The sequence below is a fragment of the Bubalus kerabau genome, chromosome 1, assembly GCF_029407905.1.
Source record: "Bubalus kerabau isolate K-KA32 ecotype Philippines breed swamp buffalo chromosome 1, PCC_UOA_SB_1v2, whole genome shotgun sequence".
NCBI lineage: Eukaryota > Metazoa > Chordata > Mammalia > Artiodactyla > Bovidae > Bubalus > Bubalus kerabau.
Genome location: NC_073624.1, coordinates 185,381,864 through 185,403,469, shown reverse-complemented (window position 1 = coordinate 185,403,469; position 21,606 = coordinate 185,381,864). Strand labels below are relative to the sequence as shown.

Here is a 21,606-nt window from a genome sequence, read left to right as displayed (position 1 = left end):
CCAACTCAGAGACTTATGATGAGGATTAAACTGCCTCTGCACAAGGCTTGGCCACGCTCAGGAGGCATTCTTACTCCACGTGGTCACAGGCCTCCTGTCCATTTCTAGAGCAGTTCCCAAGCCAGCTGCCAACACTGGGCATTCAGATCACTGCCAACCTTTTACTCTTTAAAGGCTGTAAGAACAGCCCTTCCACTGGGGGCTCAGGACACTTGTCGGTGGTTTAACCACAGGGTCAGACCATGAAACTCATAAGATGCTGGAGAAGTAGCTTCCGAAGGTTTTGTAATTTTCTGGTAACCCCAGCTACCACCCTGAGGAGCCAGTGTCCGGGTCTTGGCAGCACTGGAATGGTTTCACCTTAACCAGCTCTCACCCAACGGCCATTCTGAGGTTTGTCGACTCTTTCTTCCCTGGTGAACTGTTGCTGATCTTTGCTCCTTGAGTTCTTATCGATTTGTGTGAGCTTTTAATAGCTGATAACACAACTGGCTTGTTCCCCTGGTACAACTCACTGTTAACCTTGCATGATCGGAGGTTAGCCCATATGGAAGGCTCCCAGAGATGCCGCTGGCAGTGCTTTTGAATTTTTCATCTGGGGAGCTGAATGGTTTGAGGGTTTCCTACTATATGGAATGTGGGAGTTACATGGTGGGGCAGAGGCCCATAATGGGCCCACCCTTGGGACCCTTGCCCCTGCACATTGGGGCAGGTGGGAGGCACCTTGGCAAACCCAAGGGGCCCTGCCTGCTTCCCATGGGATGCTGGACGAGGAGCAGGGCTGGAGAATGGTTACAGCCAACGGAGCACCTGCCAATGACTGACAGGCATGAAGTCTCCATCTCATTTACAAAGCAAAGATTGAGGAAAACGGTCTGGCGATTTCTCATGAAGTTACTTTGTCAGCCAGCCACTTTAGTCCTAGATATCTACCTAAGAGAAATAACATACATCCCATCAGACACTTGTCTATAAATGTTCATGGAGTATGATTCACTAAAGCCACAAGGTAGAAACAGCCCCCAAAATGTCCGTCGATGGGTGAACGGATCAACACGTGGTCCAGCCACATACCATGGAATATTATTCAGCCCTGAAAATGAATGAGGTACTAAATCATGCTACAACAGAAACAAGCTTTGAAGACGATGTTCAGACACAAAAGGCCACATATTGTATGAGTCTATTCATATAAAGTGATCAGAACAGGCAAATTCATGGAGTCAGAAAGTGGACTAGTGGCTGCCAGAGGCTGAGGGAGGGACTGTAAAAGGTCATGAATGAATGATATTAGTTGTGTCGCTCAGCTGTGTCCAACTCTTTACAACCCCACGGCCTGTAGCCCGCCAGACTCTCTGTCCATGGGACGCTCCAGGCAAGAATACTGGAGTGGGCTGCATTTCCTACTCCAGGGGATGTTCCTGACCCAGAGACCAAACATTACAGGCATACTTTGCCATCTGAGCCACCAGGGAACCCCAAAGGGCATGGGGGTTCCTTTAAAAAAATTATTTATTTATTTGGCTGCACCAGATCTTAGTTGTGGCATGTAGGATCTTTAGTTTGCAGCATGTGGAAATCTGGTTACCTGACCAGGGCTCAAACCCCAGGCCCACTGCATTGGGAGTTTGGCGTCTTAGCCACTGGACCACCAGGGAAGTCCTGGGGTTCCTTTCTGGAGTGATGAAAATGTGCTAGGATAAGGTGGCGGTGAGGTTTGTGCAACTTTGTGGATACACTGGAAATTACTGAATTTCTGTGTAATTTTTTTTAAGAAGTACTGCAAAAAGTTCAACACATACATGTAAAACACGTAGAGACAGGTCAAGGAGAACACATATGGCATGAAAAATAACAGCTGGATTTAAAGGAAAGTAGAAATCTTAAACATGAAAAAAAATGACACAGTGGCTATTTCCCGGTCAATGGCAAGAATGAGGTGGGTGAAGTGACAGGAAAAGTGAAAGTGATCACTGTCAATAGTGACCCTCGGAATTGGAGTCACAGGGCCTGTTCTAACCTTTGATACAGTGGGAGATAAAATGCCACTACTGCTCTTGCTGGAAGAATGCCCAGTGAAAGGGGCATGGTCAGATCTAGAAAGGGAATTCTGGGAACCAGCACTCAGGTCACTGACCCATGTGATCTTGCACCGTGGTGTGTGGGGAGCTCGCCTTTCCGACGAGCAGGGGACCCCTCCCTTCCTGTTCTCCCAGGCATTGAGCATAGAATCTCCTTTGTCGGCCTGTGCCAGGGTGGTCGTCCTGGGCCTCAGCTGCCCTGCTCAATGTGTGTCCTCGAGGTGGCAGTGCCCCTCATCTTTTACAAATAAACAGAGGCTTGGGAGGTTATCACATGGCAGTTCCTGGGTGTAAGCTCTGTGCCCGCTCCAGGTCAGGTTCTCTGGGTCAGAAATGAGTACAAGCAGGAAGCACGGGGGACCCACACCCGGAAGGAAGCCCTGGCTACCCATTCCTCCAACTCTGGAGTAATCAGGGCCATGAACTCCAATGGGGTTGCCCACTGAAAACAAACTCAACCGTCCACAGAGAAGTCGATACAGCTTCCTGGTTTTTTCCATCACTCATCAACTCAGCACTAGTAATGAAATCAGACTGAAGTTTGGCCCCCAAAGAGCTCCAGTGCTGGAAAATTCTTTCTTCCAGAAGCCAGGCTGCTTGGCTTCCATCCTCAGGATGGGTGATCCGCTTCGATGCCTCAGCTCTGTTTGGGGGCTGACCGGTAAATGGCTCCCCTGACAATAAAACCTATTACTTCTCTGTTTTGTCTGAGCTATGAGGCAAGTGGGATCTTAGTTCCACAACCGGGGATCAAACCTGTGCCCACTGCACTGGAAGCACGGAATCTCAACCACTGGACCACCAGGGAGGTCCCTAAACTCACTTCTATGTCCCCAAAATAGCCCCCACCCACACTGTGAGCCCTGAAAGTGGTCCAGGTGCCATGGTTTCCCCATTGCTGTGCCTAATAACTGGGCTACCGCCTTGCCCACACCTGACTGTCAACAAGTCCTGATCCCACTTCTAAGACACCTGGAATCCTCCTCTCTACATCCTGCCATATACCTGCTCGGTCAGCTCTCCCTGGGGCTGTCTTCACAGTCCCCACCCCCTCTTTTGAAGTGTGCATTCCACGCCTGGTTCTAGGGCCCTTCCTTCTAACAGATCAGCAAAGAATCACATTAAGTGTCTCATTTAAAATGCTCTTTGGCTGGGGACTTCTCCGGTGGTCCAGGGGTTAAAACCCCACACTTCCACTGCAGGAGGCACAGGTTTGATCCCTGCTCTGGGAGCTAAGATCCCACATGCTTTGTGGCCAGAAAACCAAATCATAAAATAGAAGCAATACTGTAACAAATTTAATAAAGACTTTAAAAAAACTGGTCCACATCAAAACTACATATATTTAAAAAAACAATAAAAAATTCTGTCTGAAAGATTCTTTCAGCTGCCCATTGCCTACGGCAGGAGTACTGGGGCCCTGTGACTGCTGTATTGAGTCACTACAACCTTGGTGGCTTAAAGCGAGGCACATTTATTATTCGACAGTCCTGGCAGTCACAAGTCTGAATTCAGTCTTATTGGACTAAGATCAAGGTGCTGGCAGAGCTGCAGTCCTGGAAGTTGGAGGAGATAATCCATTTTCTGGCCACTAGAGGCCGTCTGCATTCCGTGGCTCGTGGCCACCTCCTCCAACCTCAAAGACATCAATGGCATCACTGTCCTCTCTTTGTACTTTCACATCTCCTTCTCTGCCCCTCCGGCCTCCCTCTGATAAGAATCTCTGTGATGATGTTGGTCTCATGCAGATAATCCACGACTGCCTGCCCATCTCCAGATCCTCAACTTAATCCCATCTGTAGAGTCCCTTCTGCTAGGTAAGGGGACATCTTCACAGGTTCCCAGAGACCGCTGTTATTCTGCCCATCACAGCAAGACCAGCCTACTTTTTCTGAAAAGGGCCCCGCAGTAAATCTTTTAGGCTTTGTGGGCCATCTGGTCTCTGTTGCTAAGACTGCACAATTTTCAGAGCTCAATGCAAGATAAAAATATGGGACTCCTTCATTCACAAGATTAAGAATTTCAGACCAGTGACAGCAGAAGTGCAGGCCCCCCCCCGGCCATCTGAGCAAGTCTGCGTCTGCTCCTGCAACATGAAAGCGGCCGTGGGCCACACACAGATGATGGGAGTGGGCATGGGACCAGCAAACGTGATGGACGCTGAAGCTGCACTTTCCCATGTCACAAAATGCTATTCTTCTGTTTTTTTTCCAATCATTTAGAAATGTAAGACTTCCCATGCTTCCAATGCAGGGGACACGGGTTCCCTGGTTGGAGAACTAAGATCCCATGTGCCCTGTGGTGCAGTCAAAAAATTAAATAAGATAAATAAAATAAAAATGTAAACATCATTTGTAGCTCACAGGCTGTGTAAAAAAAAAGGTGTGGGTGGAATCAGGCTGCAGTCAGCTGGCTTCTCATCCGCAGGATGAAATCCCAACTTCTCTGCCTAACTCTCTAGAGTCCTTGACAGCCAGAGACAGACACCCTGCCAGTTCCGTCTTATCGTCTTCTTTCCTTGAGACACCTACTGCTCCGTGAACCCTCCTCACAGGCAAAGCTGCACCTGTGCTCCGGCTGGTCCATGTGTGAAAGCCCCATCTCCCCCTCCTGTGGCTGGCAGACCCTGGCTCCTGCTGCCCTCCAGCCCAGTGCTGCCCTCATGAAAGGTGGTGCTCTGGACCTGGCCCTTGTCACACTGCCTGGGCTTGGTGTCTGCATGTCCTCTTCTTTCTTGCAGCAGCAAGGTCCTCTCGAGCAGGAACCCAAAGGGAGTCAGCCTGATCACATGGACCCTGAGAGCATGTGCTTCGAGGCACAATAAGAACAATCAGGAATTTTAGTGGTTGGAGTGTAGTCTAACCCTGACCCTTAAGAACCAAAACTATGCTTCTTACTAAAAAATAAAACAAAGAATTTCTATCTCAAGATCAGATCAGGGTAATAAAGATCTCTGAGATCAGGCAGGCTGGACTCAAATCCCTGTCCTTACTAGACATGTGCACCTGGACAAGTCACCTCCCTTGCTCTTAGGACAGGGTCTCAACTTGCCATGGCCAATCAAGCCCTGTGTGTCATGCCCCTTTCAATCCCATGAGTCACTGGCCTTTCCTAAGTGTGCCACGCTCCTATGGGCCTCAGGGCCTTTGTGCTTGCTGTTCCTGCTGCCTGAACCGTCCTGCTCCCCTTTGCCTGTGACTCATCCTAATGACTGTGCAGGGCCCCCCTGGCTGCCCCTGGGCGAAGTCAGGTCTGCCTGTTACACACTTTGCTGGCACTCTGGACCTCTGCAGGTTGAAATTATTTGTGTCATTTCTTCTTACAATTAATAAGCACTTGCTACCAGGTTCTACTTCAGAGATTCTGAAAGTGGGTGATTTCATTTCATTCTCACGGTGCCCTCATAAAGTATTGTAAGCACCTCCACTTCGTGGAAGAGGAGGCTGAAGTTCAGAGAAATTAAACAACTTGCCCAAGGTTGCGCGGCGATGGAACGTCAGAGCTCCCCTCCTAAGCCTGTCCTCGCAGGTTGACTCTGAGCTCTGTGAGGGCCGATGCACGTCGGGTCGTTGTTGCACGTGTCCCCAGGGCTGAGCGCCTAGACCGGCTGAATTACCGGCGGCTGCAAAGCACTGATGACCTAAAAGAAACAGCACTGCAGTAGCAACAAGCGCTCCTGGATTTCAGATCTGGTTTCTAAGACCATGCTCTAATCCGAGGAACCAGACTCGGAGAAACGGCTGCTTCTAAGGCTGGGATCAGGACGTACACATGAGAAGAACCTACAGCATCTTGCAGTGCTAGAAAGTAAGGAAATCCTACAGAAAAAACAAACAAGCAAAAAAAAAAACCTCACCAAACAAAACACATTGATAGGAGTGTGTCAAAAACCAAAGGAGGGCTTCCCTGGTGATCCAGTGGTAAAGAATCTGGCTGCCAATGAAGGAGACATGGCTTGGATCCCTGGTTTGGGAAGATCCCATATGCCAAGGAGCAGCTAAGCCTCTAGAGCCACAACCATTAAGCCCGCACAGCCTAGAGCCTGTGCCCCAGGACGAGAGAAGTCACTGCAATGAGAAGTCTGTGCGCTGTAACTAGAAAAAAGCCCGCAATGAAGACCCAGTACAGCCAAAAAGAAATAAATTAAAAACAAAACAAAGGAGCCAACTGAAAGGGCTCCCAGTGGCCAATGCTGGGGCAATTTGAGCAACAAAATAAAGTAGTATTGGCTTATAATCCAGAGTATAAATAAATATTCAGGAAGCTATACTGATCTAATTAAATGACTGGATAAACTAATAAATGGGGGGAGAAGAGGTAAGCCTTTTATGCAGAAGGATTCCAAGTAATTTATGTAGATAGCCATCTTTAAGGAAGGGAACACACATGTCCACTCTCTATGTGGGCTGCATATAGTGACTTCCTTCCAAAGAAAAAAGGGAAAAGTGACTTTACAGTGGAAAAACCTAACAAATACCAAGTTAGCCAGGTGATGAAGGCCAATATCAACACACATAAATAAAGTTGATAGTACATATCCTTTTTTAAAAAAAGAATTCTCTTACTTTCTTTTATTTTGGCCTTACTGCTCCGCCTGTGGGATCTTAGTTTCCTGACCAGGGATCAAACCCATGCCCCCTGAACTGGGGGCACAGTGTCTTAACCACTGGACCACCAGGGAAGTCCCCAATTGTATGTATCCTTGACATGGTATGATGAAAATGGCCTTTACCTCTTTGGTTTTCCTCCCTCAAACCCATCATCCCAGGGTTACCACAAGAAATATACCAGACAAATGCCAATAGAGGAGCATCCTACCAAATATTTGACCAGGTCTCTCAGAACAATTAAGATGATCCAAATCAAGGAAAGTTGGAGAACCTGCCAAAGCTTTTTGGAGGCTAAAGAGACAGGACAACTAAGAGACTGGATCTTAAAAGTTCTCATCACAAGAGAAAAAAAGAAATCTAAGTGTGGTGATGGATGTTAATCTTTAACCACCTTATTGTGGTGGTCATTATGTAATATACACAGGCATCAAATCATTATGTTGTATACTCCAAAACTAATGCAATGTCATGCCAATTATCTCTTTTTAGAGAGAGAAAACAACTCAGTGTAACGTGGTATCCTAGATGAGATTCTGGATGACAAAAAGGACATTAGGTAAAACAAAGGAAATCAAAACATGAAGAAGGGTTGACAAGAATGTATCGGTCCTGGCTCGTTCAGTGTAACAAACGTGTCCTGCCAATGAAAGACGGTAGGGTCCGGGAAAGTGGGTGTGGGTGAAATGGTAACTCTGTGCTTTCTGCACAATATTTCCGTGAATCTAAAATTCTTCTACAAACTCAAGTCCACGAATGACAGCAATGATAAACCATAGGTGAACGATCACAATACTCCACTATTCATCATGGTGCCAGTGACCGCAGCTCTCTCCTTACAGTGCTATCGTGAGCACTCCGTAGAGCGACACAAAGCGTTCAGCGTGAGGTACAGCTCAACTCAGAGCACTGCACTTGTCACCATTCGACGAAATCTATGCCATCCACTATGCAAGCCGTGAGCTCTACATGACAAAATTTAAATTAAGTAAAAATTAAATTAATGGAGTTCTTGTGGCAAGAAACTGGAGCGGTTTGCCATTCCCTCCTCCAATGGACCACGTTTTGTCAGAACTTTCCATGATGACCCATCCATCTTCGGGGGCCCTGCACAGCATAGCTCAAAGCTTTACTGCATTAACAAAAGCCCCTTGACCACAACAAAGCTATGATCCATGAAGCTCCAATACTTTACGAAAGAGCTGATTTCACTGGAAAAGACTCTGATGCTAGGAAAGATTAAAGGCAAAAGAAGAAGGGGGTGGCAGAGGATGAGATGGTTAGATAACATCACTGACTCAATGGATACGAGTTTGAGCAAACTCCAGGAGATAGTGATGGACACGGGAGACTGGTGTGCTGCAGTCATGGGGGTGGCAAAGAGTCGGACGTGACTTAACAACTGAACAACAAAAATTAAGTTCATTAAATGCTCGGTTCTTTAGTGCTACCAGCTACATGTCAAGTGCCCAAGAGCCACATAGAGCTCGTGGCTATTAAATTTGGCAGTGTTGATTAAAAAGAAATGCCCATGAGCACAGAATGTTCTATTGGACAACACTGCACAAAACAATGGAGAAGGCAATGGCACCCCACTCCAGTACTTTTGCCTGGAAAATCCCATGGACAGAGGAGCCTGGTTGGCTGCAGTCCATGGGGTCGCTAGGAGTCAGACACGACTGACCGACTTCACTTTCACTTTTCACTTTCATGCATTGGAGAAGGCAATGGCACCCCACTCCAGTATTCTTGTCTGGAGAATCCCAGGGACAGGGAAGCCTGGTGGGCTGCCGTCTCTGGGGTCGCACAGAGTCAGACACGACTGAAGCGACTTAGCAGCAGCACAAAACAATAAACAGCACGATTGTTTGTTCAGTGTTCTTGACTCCTTCGGGTCCTTCTGCAAATCTTACCTTCTCAACCTTCCCAACAGCCCTCTTTCAAACTGCAACCCCCACCCCCACCCCCACATACCCCATGCCCAATTTACTTTTTGGTCTTACCACTTGCTGTGGAATCCACTTAATTTCTTTCCTGACTCCGTATCTAGCACTGCATGGTGCGATGCTGTAGCCGTTGGTAACCACGGCTCCTGAGCCCTTGAAACACAGCCAGTCCAACTTCAGATGTGCTGTGAGTGTAAAAGACATACAAGATTTCAAAGGCATGTAGAGAAAAGAAAAGGAAAAAAAAAGAATGTAAATATATCTCATACATTTTTACATTAGTTACAAGCTGAAACAGCATTTTGGAGATAAACTGGGTTAAAGAAGACACGTTATTAAAATTAACATCACCTGTTTCTTTTTTTTTTTTTAACATGGCTACTAGAAATTTTAAATTATGCATGTGGCTAACATTTGTGGTTGCCTTACATTTCTCATGGGCTTCCCTGGTGGCTCAGATGGTAAAGAATCTGCGTGCAGTGCAGGAGATACAGGCTTGATCCCCTGAAGAAAGAAATGGTAACTCACTCCAGTATTATTGCCTGGAGAATCCCCATGGGCAGAGACTGGAGGGTTACAGCCCATGAGGTCGCAGAGTCAGACACGACTGAGCGACTAACACTACATTTCTCATGGACAGCGTCAGTCTAGAATGTCAGCCAAATAGAGGCGGGTATTTTCGCCTGTTCGTTGCCGATACAGTGATCGGCACATAGTAGGCGGTCAATTAAATTTTAATGAACGGACGTTAGGCTGAGCCTCAGGGCACCCGTTAGCTCTAATAAACAACACAGATGGAACACTGACCATGTCCCTAGGTCCGCCTCTTCACTACAGCAGATAAGGAAACTAAGTCCGGGCGAGGTGACGTAACCCCAACCCAACCGCACGCAGTGCGGAAACGTCGGGGCCGGGATTCGAACCCCGGTTGTCACCGCAGCCCAGGCGCGCTGACGGTTCCTACCTTGCAGATTGGTGACGGCGGCCGAGGAGGCGGCGGGATAAACAGGCGCGAGACACACACCATGCCCAGGACAAGGGGAGCGACTCTTCGGCCGCCGCCTCCCGTCGGCCTCCGTGGGCCAGGCCACAGCTGGCCCTCTCCGCGGCCATCGCTGGCCACCCGCGCGTCTCTGCCTGCCGCCGAGCTCTTCGCAGGCGGCGCCAGCCGGAAGTCCCGCCCCCGCCGCGCGCCCCGGGGCGCCGCGACAGCAACGCGGGCCAATGAGAAGCGCGCCGTGGCGGACGCCGGCCAATGGGCGCGCGCGCCGGGGGGGCGTGTCCGGGCCGCGGGCCGGAGCGGGTCGTGCGCGCTGAGGAGGAGCCGCCGCCGCCGTCGCCGTCGCCGCCGCTACCGCCAGCGCTACCGAGGCCGAGCGGAGCCGTTAGCGTCGCGCCGCCGCCGCCCGCCTGCCTAGGAGCAGCCCCGGGCCCACCCGCCCGCGTCCAGGTGAGGCGGGGGCCTTCGACGGCGCCCGACGGGGTAGGCCGCGGCAGGCCTGAGCTCGCCTGGCCCGGCCGCGGGCGCTCGCGGGCCTGCACCGGCCGAGGCCCAGGCCGCGCCGGGCCGGGAGGGGACGCGCGCGGGCCTCGGCTAGCGGGCGGGGGCCGGCCGGTGTGGGCGCCAGCGACAGGCCCCGGGCCGGATTCCTCGGCCGCCGCGAGGGCGAGGTAGGGGGTCGCGGCGTGGGCACGCGCCTGGCGGCCGGGCTCCGCGGCCGGGCCCGGGTAGCCTTGCAAGCCGGGTATCCGGGGGCGGGAGAACGGAGCCAGAGGCGAGGGAGTGGAGTGAGCGCCCTCAGCTCTCGGAGGTCACGGCCCCCGGGCTCGCTCCTTTTGTAGCGGTTGTCAGAGGACCGCGGTGGATCTGAGGTCCTCTTAGAAGTGTACAAACCCTTCGGTATGTATGAGAGCCCTAGGGGAAGAAAGAAAAATATTTTTTGAACACCGTCTCTAACAAAACAGTTTCTGGGGTGTGGGACGTCTGGATTTGTAAAATGTGTGTGTTGAAAACACAAACTGCACGCAATTGAACAATGGGGGATGGATGCTCTTCCTTTTCCGGCGTCTTCTGCTGCTAGGCATATTAAAAATGGGTTCTGATACCCACTGTGTGCAGGGCAGGTGGAGAAGAACTTCTGCAGGTGCCGCCCCTGGAGGAACAGAGCCCCCCCTCACAGAGTATTCATGGGCGATCTGAATAGCCAAGGCTCCAAAAGTGGGACGTTGGGGAGGCGGATTCTCTCGAAAAGCGTTTCTCAACCTTGGCACTACTGACATTTTGGGTCTGATCATTCTGGGTTTGGGTGGAGAAGGGGCTGTCCCTGGCATCTACCCACTTAGATGCCAGCAGCATCTTCTTCCCCCATTTGTGAAGATCAAAAATATCTTCAGAGATTTCCGAAAGTACCACACACATACTCACATGTGTGAGAACCACTCCTGGACTAAATGAATGATCTTCCACTAGAAGCACCCCTAGCCCTATTTCTGATTCCTTGAAATCCAGAGTTCCCAAGACGTTGGACAAACTCTACTGTGGGAGCCTTAGTTTGCTTATCTGTAGAATGGGATGGATGAGACTATTGCTGTGCAGATTTAAGGATTTGGGAAGCCTTAGCATTCTGCATGACCTGTGCCTGAGGAGACACTGAATATATAATGTTATAAATAGTCGACCATATTTAGTGAGGATTTACTATGTGCTATCCACGGATGGACATTGATCTCCAGCCCTTGAGGTGGGTGCTGTCTGTTGTAAGTTCCGTTTTAGGAACAAAGAAGCCCAGTAGGTCGCTTAGTGAGACCAGTCTCATACGGGAAAGTGGCTAATGGCAGGATTTGAACTCAGGCACTCTGACTCAGATTTCTTACCTTTAACGGCCAAGTTTTACCACACTTATAATCCCAGCATCTGGGGGACCTGGAGAGACGTTCCATTCATGTATCACTGAGCATTTTCTGTGTGCAGAGCTTTGTGCTAGGATCTGTTATAAAAATATTTGACTTAAAGGCCCATGAAGAAAGCAAGATATATGAACATCTCAAAAGGTGGAACTAAATAATGTTTATGTTGAAGAGGCGGAGTTTCGGATTGGCTGTGTTGAGTGTGAAGTCATGGGGCAGTAAGTGGAAAATGAGAGGTTTATGAAAGTACCGTCTTCCTAAGGCCCTGCTTTTGTGTCAGTCCTGCCTCCCATCTCTTATCACCTTTCCACATTCAAGCAAGATCTGATTATGTTATTCCCAATCAAGAGTGTTTGGGTGGAAAATAAATTAATTTTTAAACCTTTTTAGGTGGCTTAAAAGCTGAAGTCGAGGATCCTTTGCACATTCTAACCGCTCCCCCCACCCCCACCCCCCCTCTTCCTTTCTGATTTTGCCTGCACATAGGCCCCAATCTCCGACCCTCACTGCCTGTTGCCCCCACTTTCTGGAATGTCGGTCTCCTCCACCTGGAGATCTCTTCCTCATGCTGTGTGGCCCAGGTTGAAGCTCTCTCACCATATGAAGCCTCCCCAGACTGCTGCTTTTTCTCTACCCTCACCAGTAGTTCCTCACTCCTGTCCACATCTCATTCAATGGAATCAGGTTCAGTGCTGAATGGTGAAAGAAGTACAGCCGCCTCCTTTCGCCCCTAGGTGGCAGTAGCTAAGCGGCAAGGCCGACCTGAGACTGAGTCAGGGGAAGAACAAGAGGAAACCAGCCTGTGGGAGGGAAGTTAGTTTTGCTTCCCTCCTTTAGCTGACTCTCTGCCCTCGGCTTCTGAGTCCCAGGCTCTGTTCTAGGCTCTGGGGAGGCACTGGTGATTGCAGCGAATGCACAGATTGTTTCAGCCCACTCTGTTGAGCGTGGTAATTATGGTTATGTGCCTGCTGATGTGGAAACACAGAAAAGGAAACTGTTAACCTAGCCCTGGTGGGCAAAGGTAATCACCGTCCTGGAGGAGGTGAAACAGGAGGGGAGGGGTTATCCAGGCCCAGACTGTGGGGAAGGGCTTGGTAGGATGCAAGAACCACACCAGCCAAGCATGGAGGTGGGGATGTCTTGGTTTGTTCAGAGACCCACACGGGATCTGGTAGTTCAGAGGCAAGAAAGGTCAAGCGAGTGGTGGTAAGAGGACTCTGATAGCTGGTGTGCAGAGGGAAAGGGTGTTGTCCTGCAGACCAGGCCAAGGGGAGCTCTCTGACAGTTTCATTCCACAAAGCGAAGGGGTCAGGTCTGCACACAAGACAAAGAGCTGGAGGAGAATATTGCTGAAAGCCAGCAAACTGCTTCGGAGGTGATGACTTTCCTGTAAATCAGAAGGGTCAAAAATATGACCCAGGGCTGTGGTGGTCTGGAAGTAGGGGGTGGGTTTGAGACCCAGTTAGGGGGTAAAGGACACAGGGCTCAGTGGGTGTTTAGCTGTGGGATGTGAGAAAACACTGGGCAATGATTCGGCGCCCTGCCTGAGTGCCCAGTAGGTGGATAACGGTCACTCAGAGAAACAGAGAAGACAAAAGAAGGAGCAGTTTAGCATGTAGACATAGACAAAATAGCACATCACTTGAGTAGGATACGTGTACCTTCTGTGGATATACAGACCGGAAGTGGGGAGGTGGCAGAAGGTAGCGTCCTGTCCTGAGGTGTCGATGGGACTCGCTCATATGTTCACTGTCCATTCTCACTCGTGAGCACTGGCCAAGTCAGTGAGCACAGTTTTATAGACTGAACATGTAAAACCTTACTGTTGGCTCATTATTGTGGGAAACAGGGCGGAGGGGAAGAAATTGCCTCCTCGAGGAATTTACAACCTGAGCTGGGGAAAAAAGACATAGATGTGTGAGATTAAAGTAATGAAAGGAGGAAGCCATGGGTAGCGACAGCCTGGAGAGCCTTGAAAGAAATGATTGTTTGTTACTTGGGGTTTGTTCTTGATGAAGGAGGCGGTATCCAAACTGGTCATTGTCATCAGAGAGGTGTGGGCAGCTATTTCCAGCTGCCGCCAGCAGCCTAAGTAAGAGAAAAGGTGAATGCAGAGAAGTCCAGAACGCTAAGGGGACCGGTTTGGGCAGGCAGAGGATCAAGAAGGTGGGCTTGGAGATGAATCTAGAGAAGTATGCCAGGATCAGGTGGCACAGGGTTTCTCAACACAGTCAAGAAGTGAGTTTGGAAAAGCGCTTTTCTTTTATTCCTCCCCCGCCCCCCCCACCCCCAGATATTTATTTGTTTATTTGGCTGTGCCAGGTCTTACTTGTGTCATGTAGGATCTTTAGTTGTGGCCTGTGAACTCTTTTGTTGTGGCATTTGGGATTTAGTTCCCTGACAGAGATTGAACCTGCACCTTCTGCATTGGAAGTGTGGAGTCAGCCACTGGGCCACCGGGGAAGCCCTGAGAGTAAGGACAGACAGACCAGTCAAGAGGCTTTGGTAGGACAGAGATGGCCCAGCACTCGCCTGAGGGTCAGCACTGGGACTGCTGTTTTGTCTTCTACACCCACTGCCTTGCTCGTGCTGGCATGTGATTGCACTCTGTGTGTGCTGGGGGAAAGAAGGGAGCTCAGAGGTGACTGGATCCAGCCACCTGTCAGGGAGACAGTCATGCCAGAGGAAAGATTTACAGGAGAGGAAACAGCGCAGAGCAACCCAATGGCAAGACTGATGTCGCCACAGACAGAAATCGGGAGACAGAGGAATGGGAGTGAACTGGGGGGAGAAGGCCAAACAATGCTTGGTGTGAAATAATCATGTGGCAGGGAGACTGGATAGGAGTCAGTCTGCCCAGAAGGTGACAGTGACCTGAACAGGGACGATGGCAGAGAGATGGAGGGAGAGTGAGGCATCTCAGATGCAAAACCAGCAGAAACTGGTGCTCACTTAGGCTTGGGGGATGGGAGAGGTGGCCTGGGGGACAAGTGTAAATGGGTGCCACCAAATGAAGTGATTCAAGGGGAGGGGAAGGTTTGAAGAGGGGGGTGAGAACAGAAGGAGACATGAGGATGCTTGCACCTGGAAGTGGGGAGGGCAGGGAGACACGTGCTCACCTTGACTTTGTTGGTAAAGTCAGAGTGAGAGGACGAGACTTGAATGAGGTTCATGTTGCTGGTGAACAGATGAGGAGACCCGCCAGTTCGTCTCAGGATATGTGTGTAATTGATGTGTGACTGACCAGGGACTACCACGGATCTCTTCTGTGTCCCATGGGTGCTTGTGATCCCTGGCTCTGGAATGCACCGTGGCTTCTGTGGAACCCAGGCCTATTAGAAATGGCCTCAGAGGTGCAGATCATTTCCAGGGCCCCAAGTGGAAAGGGTCAGTGTGGTCCTTAGTGGGCGCTCGCCATGTGTCAGGAACTGTGCTGAGAGCTGAAGCAGGGGGTGACACCTCAGTTTGCAGACAGGGAGACGGAAGCTCCGGGAAAGGAAGTGACATCCCTGACAGTTCATCTGATGAGCAGTAAGGTTAGTGTTGGAGCTCAGGTCTGATAAAGCCCGTGGGTTTTTCCTCCTGGGCCAGGTTGCTCTGCAGTTTCATGTGAGAGCCCTGGAGGGGCCTTGATCAACTGGAACTCCTAGCAGGGCTGTGGGTGTGATCCAGTGCCCTTGGGGTCTATGGAGCGCTCTGGCTGGACTGGACACCCAGCTGCACCCACTCTGCCTCTCTCCTGGGCTTCTCAGACTGGCAGGCATGGACTTGCCGTGACTTAGCTGTCCCCATTGGACAGCTTTCGTCACCGTGGGCTGTGGGAAGGGACGAGGAAGGAAACTGAGTTGATCTCAGTGAGCCCTCACCTTGCATAGTGGTTGTAATTGGGTCAGGTAGCGCTGTCAGTTTTTTTTTTTCTGGCACCACAGCGTTTCCTGGGTGACCTTACACTCCAAAGACTTTCACCTTGAAGAACTCAGGACTTTGCATCTGGAAAGGACGGCAGAAATAATTGAGTCCAGGCCCTGTCGTGTGATGTGTGAGGTGTCAGGCTTGAGCCCCAGGATATATTTGACTTGTTCTAGTTTTGTTCTGGCCCAAGTAGAAAGCCTGTTCTGTGACTATAAACCAAGACAGATGCTCATAGGTGCCTGATGGAAACTGATCTTGCTGCTTTGCATATGTACCACCTATGTATGCTTTTATATCATTTATATACACACACACATACACTCACATGTATAGGGTATCTCTCCCTTATATACACAGGAGGTATACTACTGATGTGAGCAACATCTTTGAGGTCACACGACCAGAACTTTTGAAAATAGCTCAGTAGGGCTGAAAACCCTCAGAGATCGTCCCAATGGGACTTGTCCATCACAGATCCGTTACCAGAAACATTTCCAAATCAGCAGGGATCGCTTTGCTACACTAAGTTTCTCGTTTTGCTCCCTGCAGTTGTCTTTGGTGCATGGGTTGGGCTGGGATGGGATGACCATAAAAAAGTAAGATACTAAATGTATTAAATAGATTGTTGATACAGTTTCCAGCCACCCTTCTTTAACATCAAATAATGCATCAAATACATATGATTCCCAGTGTGCCTGTACCCCTCTTCTGTGTGTGCCTGGTATGTTTGCCAGATACCCCTGGGGACCCTTGGCAACAGTGATGTAGCCTTGACCCTCAAAACTTTCACTGATGTGGGTGAAAAACAAATAATTATGAGTCAGAGTGATTTGTGCAACAATGAAGGTTCACACCAGCAGTGTGCAGGCACTGAGAACAAGAACAACTGAGCATCCTGGGAGATTCTTTAAAGATAAATGAAGAGGTGATGGAGAGGGAGGGCTGTCCCTGCCAAGGGAGCAGCTGAAACAAAAGCACAGAAAGATGAAGGTCCGCAGCATGCTGGGGACGGTCAAGTGAAGGGAGAGGGGGGGACGAGCAGGGGCCATTGCAGCAGGCCTGGCATTTTATCCTCGGAAGACTGCTCTGCAGCGACAGCTTGAGGGTTGGTCCTGCCACTAATGAACAGGGTGACGACTGCCCCTGCACAGAGTCGTGTAACCGCTGAGCCTCAGCAGGTGGTGACTCCACTGTCAGGGAGAACCGGCGGGGCGGGAAGTGGGGGAGCTGGCTTGGTGGAGCTGGGGGGTAACCTGGAGATGGCCACAGGACTGCCACTTGGAGGGGCGCTGAGTAACAGGAGGCAGGGTCTGGCGAGTGAGAGATGGCTGGAGTCATCGATTGTCAGGCAGACACCAAGACCAGGTTGTGGTTGGTGCTTCCGGGGACAGCTATGCAGATTTGGAAAGGTCAGGGGAAGGGACGTGAACTGCAGGGCGGCACCGAAGCACCAAGAAACTGCTCTTGGGGTTTGAGTTCTTCAGCAGTGCCAGTTGACCAAGAATGGGGCCCACAGGGGGCTGCTCAGCCTGACTGGGCATGTCAGGAGGAGGCAGCATGCCAAGGACAGGGCTGTCATGCAGAAGCTTTACGCTTTCAATCTTTAAAAAAATTAAAAAAAAATTTTTTTTTTTTGGTCGCACCATGGCACGGCATGTGGGGAGTTCCCTGACCAGGGCTTAAACCAGTGCCCCCTGCAGTGAACAGGCAGAATCTTAACCACTGGACCACCAGGAAAGTCCCTAAAATTTATTTTTTAATTCAGTTTTCGGTGTAGAGTTGAGTTTTTACAAATGAATATGACCACCACCGTGAAAGAGGAGAGGGAAAACGTTGGCTTAAAGCTCAACATTCAGAAAACAAAGATCATGGCATCTAGTCCCATTACTTCACGGGAAATAGATGGGGAAACAGTGGAAACAGTGTCAGACTTTATTTTTTTGGGCTCCAAAATCACTGCAGATGGTGACTGCAGCCATGAAATGAAAAGACGCTTACTCCTTGGAAGGAAAGTTATGACCAACCTAGATAGCATATTGAAAAGCAGAGACATTATTACTTTGCCAACAAAGGTCCATCTAGTCAAGGCTATGGTTTTTCCAGTGGTCATGTATGGATGCGAGAGTTGGACTGTGAAGAAAGCTGAGTGCCGAAGAATTGATGCTTTTGAACTGTGGTGTTGGAGAAGACTCTTGAGAGTCCCATGGACTGCAAAGAGATCCAACCAGTCCATTCTAAAGGAGATCAGCCCTGGGTGTTCTTTGGAAGGAGTGATGCTGAAGCTGAAACTCCAGTACTTTGGCCACCTCATGCAAAGAGTTGACTCATTGGAAAAGACTCTGATGCTGGGAGGGATTGGGGGCAGGAGGAAAAGGGGACAACAGAGGATGAGATGGCTGGATGGCATCACCAACTCGATGGACTTGAGTTTGAGTGAACTCCAGGAGATGGTGATGGACAGGGAGGCCTGGCGTGCTGCAATTCATGGGGTCGCAAAGAGTCGGACACAACTGAGCGACTGAACTGAACTGAACTGAATGATCATGATATTAGAAAATTTTATCACCTGGGAAACAAAAATATTTCCCCATGTTCTCCTTGTGAAGTCAACCCTTCCCCCACTGCTTGCGCTTGGCAACCACTGATTTATCTGTAACCTCTGGAGAAGCTTTTGCCTTTTCCAGAATGGAACCATGCAGTAGCCTTTGAGTCTGTTTTCAGTCACTCAGCAAAATGTATGTGAGAGTCTTACGAATTGCGTGAATAGTAGTACCTTTTTAATTGCTGAATACTGTTCCATCGTATGGTGTACTGTAGTTTATCCACTGGAGGTTCAAGGGACTTTTGGATAGTTCCAGTTTTTGGCAATTATGAAGAAGACTGCTCTGCATGTAAATCAATGACATTATTACACACCTTCATACCCTACACAGAAATAAACTCATACTGGATTAAAGACTTATTAAGACATGACACCATAAAAACTCATAGAAGAAAACATAAAGCATTCTTTGACATAAATTATACCATTTTTTTCTTAGGTCAGTCTCCCAGGCAATAGAAATAAAAGCAAAAACAAACAAGTGAAATCTAATCAGACTTACAAGCTTTTGCACAGCAAAGGAAACGATAAACAAAATGAAAAGACAACCTACAGCCTGGGAGAAAAAATTTGCAAATGATGCAACTGACAAGGGCTTACTTTCCAAAATATACAAATGGCTCATACAACTCGGAAAAAAACAACCAAATCAAAAAATGGGCAGAAGACCTAAATAGACTTTTCTCCAAAGAAGACAGGTGGTCAATAAGTACATGAAAAGATGCTCAACATTGCTATTAGAGAAATGCAAAACAAAACCACAGCAAAGTATCACCTCACACCAGTCAGAATAGCCATCATCAAAAAGTCTACAAATAATAAATGCTGGAGAAAGTGTGGAGAAAAAGGAACCTTCTTACACTGCTGGTGGGAATGTAAATGGGTGCAGTCACTATGGGGAACAGTATGGAAGTTCCTCAGAAGAGCTAAAAATAGAGCTACCATATGATCCAGCAATTCCACTCCTGGGCATATATCCAAATAAAACGAACTCATAAAGATACATGCACCCCTATGTTCATAGCAGCAGTATTCACAATAGCAAGACATGGAAACAGCCTAAATGCCCTTAAACAGAGGAATGGATATAGAAGATGTGGTACATATATACAATGGCATACTACTCAGGCATAAAAAAAGAATGAAATAATGCCATTTGTGGCAGCATGGATGGACCTAGAGATTATCACATTAAGTGAAGTAATTCAGAAAGAAAAAGACAAATACCATGTGAGATGTCACTTATATTTGGAATCTAAAGTATGGCACAAGTAAACCTGTGAACAAAACAGAAACCGACTCAGACACAGAGAACATGCTTGTGGTTGCCATGGGGGAGGGGAGGGGATAGCAGAGGCAAACATGTATATATAAGATGGGTAAACAACAAGGTCCTACTGTATAGCATAGGGAACTATATTCCATATCCCATAATAAACCAAAATGGAAAAGATTATGAAAAAACAAACACATAAAAAATAAAAACTGAATGTTTAAAAAAATGAATAAAGCTGCTATTAACATTACTGCATAGATTTTTATATAAACAAAAGTTTTTATTTCCCATGTGTGAGTACTAGGACTAGGGTTGCTGGGTCATATGGTAAGTTTATGTTTAAGTATAAGAAGCTGCCAAGCTGTTGTCCACAGCGGCTTTAACATTTTTATATTGCCACCAGCAATACATGAGAGTTCTAGTTTCTCCACTGCCTCACCAGAGCTCAATATGGTCTGTTGTCATTGTTTGCTTTCTTGCTTTTATTTTTGTTTTAGACCTCCTATATGCCTAGATGGGTAACAGTGTTTTGATGTGGTTTGTCTGTCTTTTGGTCATGCAGGATATTAGTTTCCCGACCAAGATGGAACCTAGGCCCTTGGCAATGAAAGTGTGCAGTCCTAACCACTGGACTGCCAGGGAATTCCCTTGATGTGGTTTTAATTTGTGTTTTCCTGATAACCGATAATGTTGAGCATCTTTTCATGTGTTTGTTTGCCATCCATATATCTTTTTTGGCTTGGTATCTGTTCACATTGTTTGCCATTTAAAAAATTGAGTTGTTTTCTTACTGTTTAGTGTCAGAGGTTTTTCTTTAAAAAAAAAAAAAAAAAAAGTTCTGGATACAAGACCTTTCTCAGACACATGATTTGCAAATATAATCTTCTGGATTATAATTTTCCTAGCAGTGTCTTTTGCAAGAGCAAAAGTTTTCAATTTTGATGATATCCAGTTTATCAATTTTCTTTTAAATGGATCTGGCTTCGTGCATGGTACCTAAGAAATCTTTGCTTCACCCAGTGTCACAAAGATTTTCTCCAAGAAATTGTTCAATTTTTACATTTTAGAACAGAGGTCGGCACACTTTTTCTGTAAAGAGCCAGATGGTAAATATTTTCAGCTTTATGGACCATATGGTCCCTGTCACAGTTACTCAGCTCTGTCACTGGAGTGCAAAAACAGCCATAGACAGAACATAAACAAATGAGAGTAGCTGTGTGCCAATAAAACTTTATTTATAAAAACAGGCTGTGGTCTGAACAAATTTGGCCCATGGGCCATGGTTTGCCAACCACTGATTTAGAAAGCAAATTTTTTGCCAGGCATTGAGGACAGCCCACTCTGGTAATTACTGCCCAGTTTATTATCTGTGAAATCTGTGTGAGAGAAAAGGCAGAAGAGTAAAACAAGAGTGGAGAGGGAGATAGAGGGAAAAGGGGGGAAGGAGGAAGAAAAAGATTTGAGTCACATTTTGAGCAAACTTCAGCATGCATTTTAATTCTTTAGTTAATCCTTGTACTTTGGTTCAGGCTTCAGCCAGTGTTTTTGTTTGTTTGTGAGCTGCTGCTGCTGCTAAGTTGCTTCAGTCGTGTCCGACTATGAGACCCCATAGATAGCAGCCCACCAGGTTCCTCCATCCCTGGGATTCTTCAGGCAGAAACACTGGAGTGGGTTTCCATTTCCTTCTCCAGTGATCTTAAAATCTCATGGCTACAGACAGTTTAACAGGTTTGTGGAGTTTTTCCTGATCAAACCTGTTAATGCCATGCTTTTTACTGAAAATGGTATTTATTTAACCATCTCCGATTAATACATATTTATGTTTTGTTTTCTTTGGCCTTGAGGCATGTGGGATCTTAGTTCCCTAACCAGGGATCAAACCTAGGTCCCCTGCGGAGTCTTAACCACTGGACCTCCAGGGAAGTCTCTAATACATATTTAGATTATATCCAGTGTTTTACCAGCCTTGGGGTCAGCATGTTCCTTGCACATATTTCCCTGCACTTGTGTGATTATTTCTGTAGCGCAGTTTCCTGCAGCTCTAAGTCAGAGGGTAGCATTCACATTAAACATTCTGATAGGCCTGCCATGTTGTCTTTCCAAAAGGTTGCACTTTGCACACTCATATTGGTGGTGTATAAGAGTGTTTAAAAAAAGGTGGGGGAAGGGTGTGTTTTTTTCTCCACTTATCCTTACTTACTGCTAAGTCACTTCAGTCGTGTCTGACTCTGCGACCCCGGAGACGGCAGCCCACCAGGCTCCCCTATCCCTGGGA

The 21,606-nt window shown here is 48.0% G+C and overlaps 3 protein-coding genes across 3 annotated transcripts in view; 2 read left to right on the top strand and 1 right to left on the bottom strand.

Moving 5' to 3' along the window:
• TIMM44 (translocase of inner mitochondrial membrane 44) overlaps positions 1-21,606 on the top strand; it is a 369,417-nt gene that overhangs the window by 289,521 nt on the left and 58,290 nt on the right. The window lies entirely within an intron of this gene.
• Positions 1-21,606, bottom strand: part of RPS28 (ribosomal protein S28) — a 239,358-nt gene that overhangs the window by 213,658 nt on the left and 4,094 nt on the right. The gene's annotated exons all lie outside the window — the stretch shown is intronic.
• The window catches only part of ELAVL1 (ELAV like RNA binding protein 1), a 37,156-nt gene continuing 25,469 nt past the window's right edge, over positions 9,920-21,606 (top strand). Inside the window, exon 1 of the mRNA XM_055545797.1 lies at positions 9,920-10,084. The gene's annotated coding sequence lies outside the window, so the exon portion shown is untranslated. The remainder of the gene's footprint in view (positions 10,085-21,606) is intronic.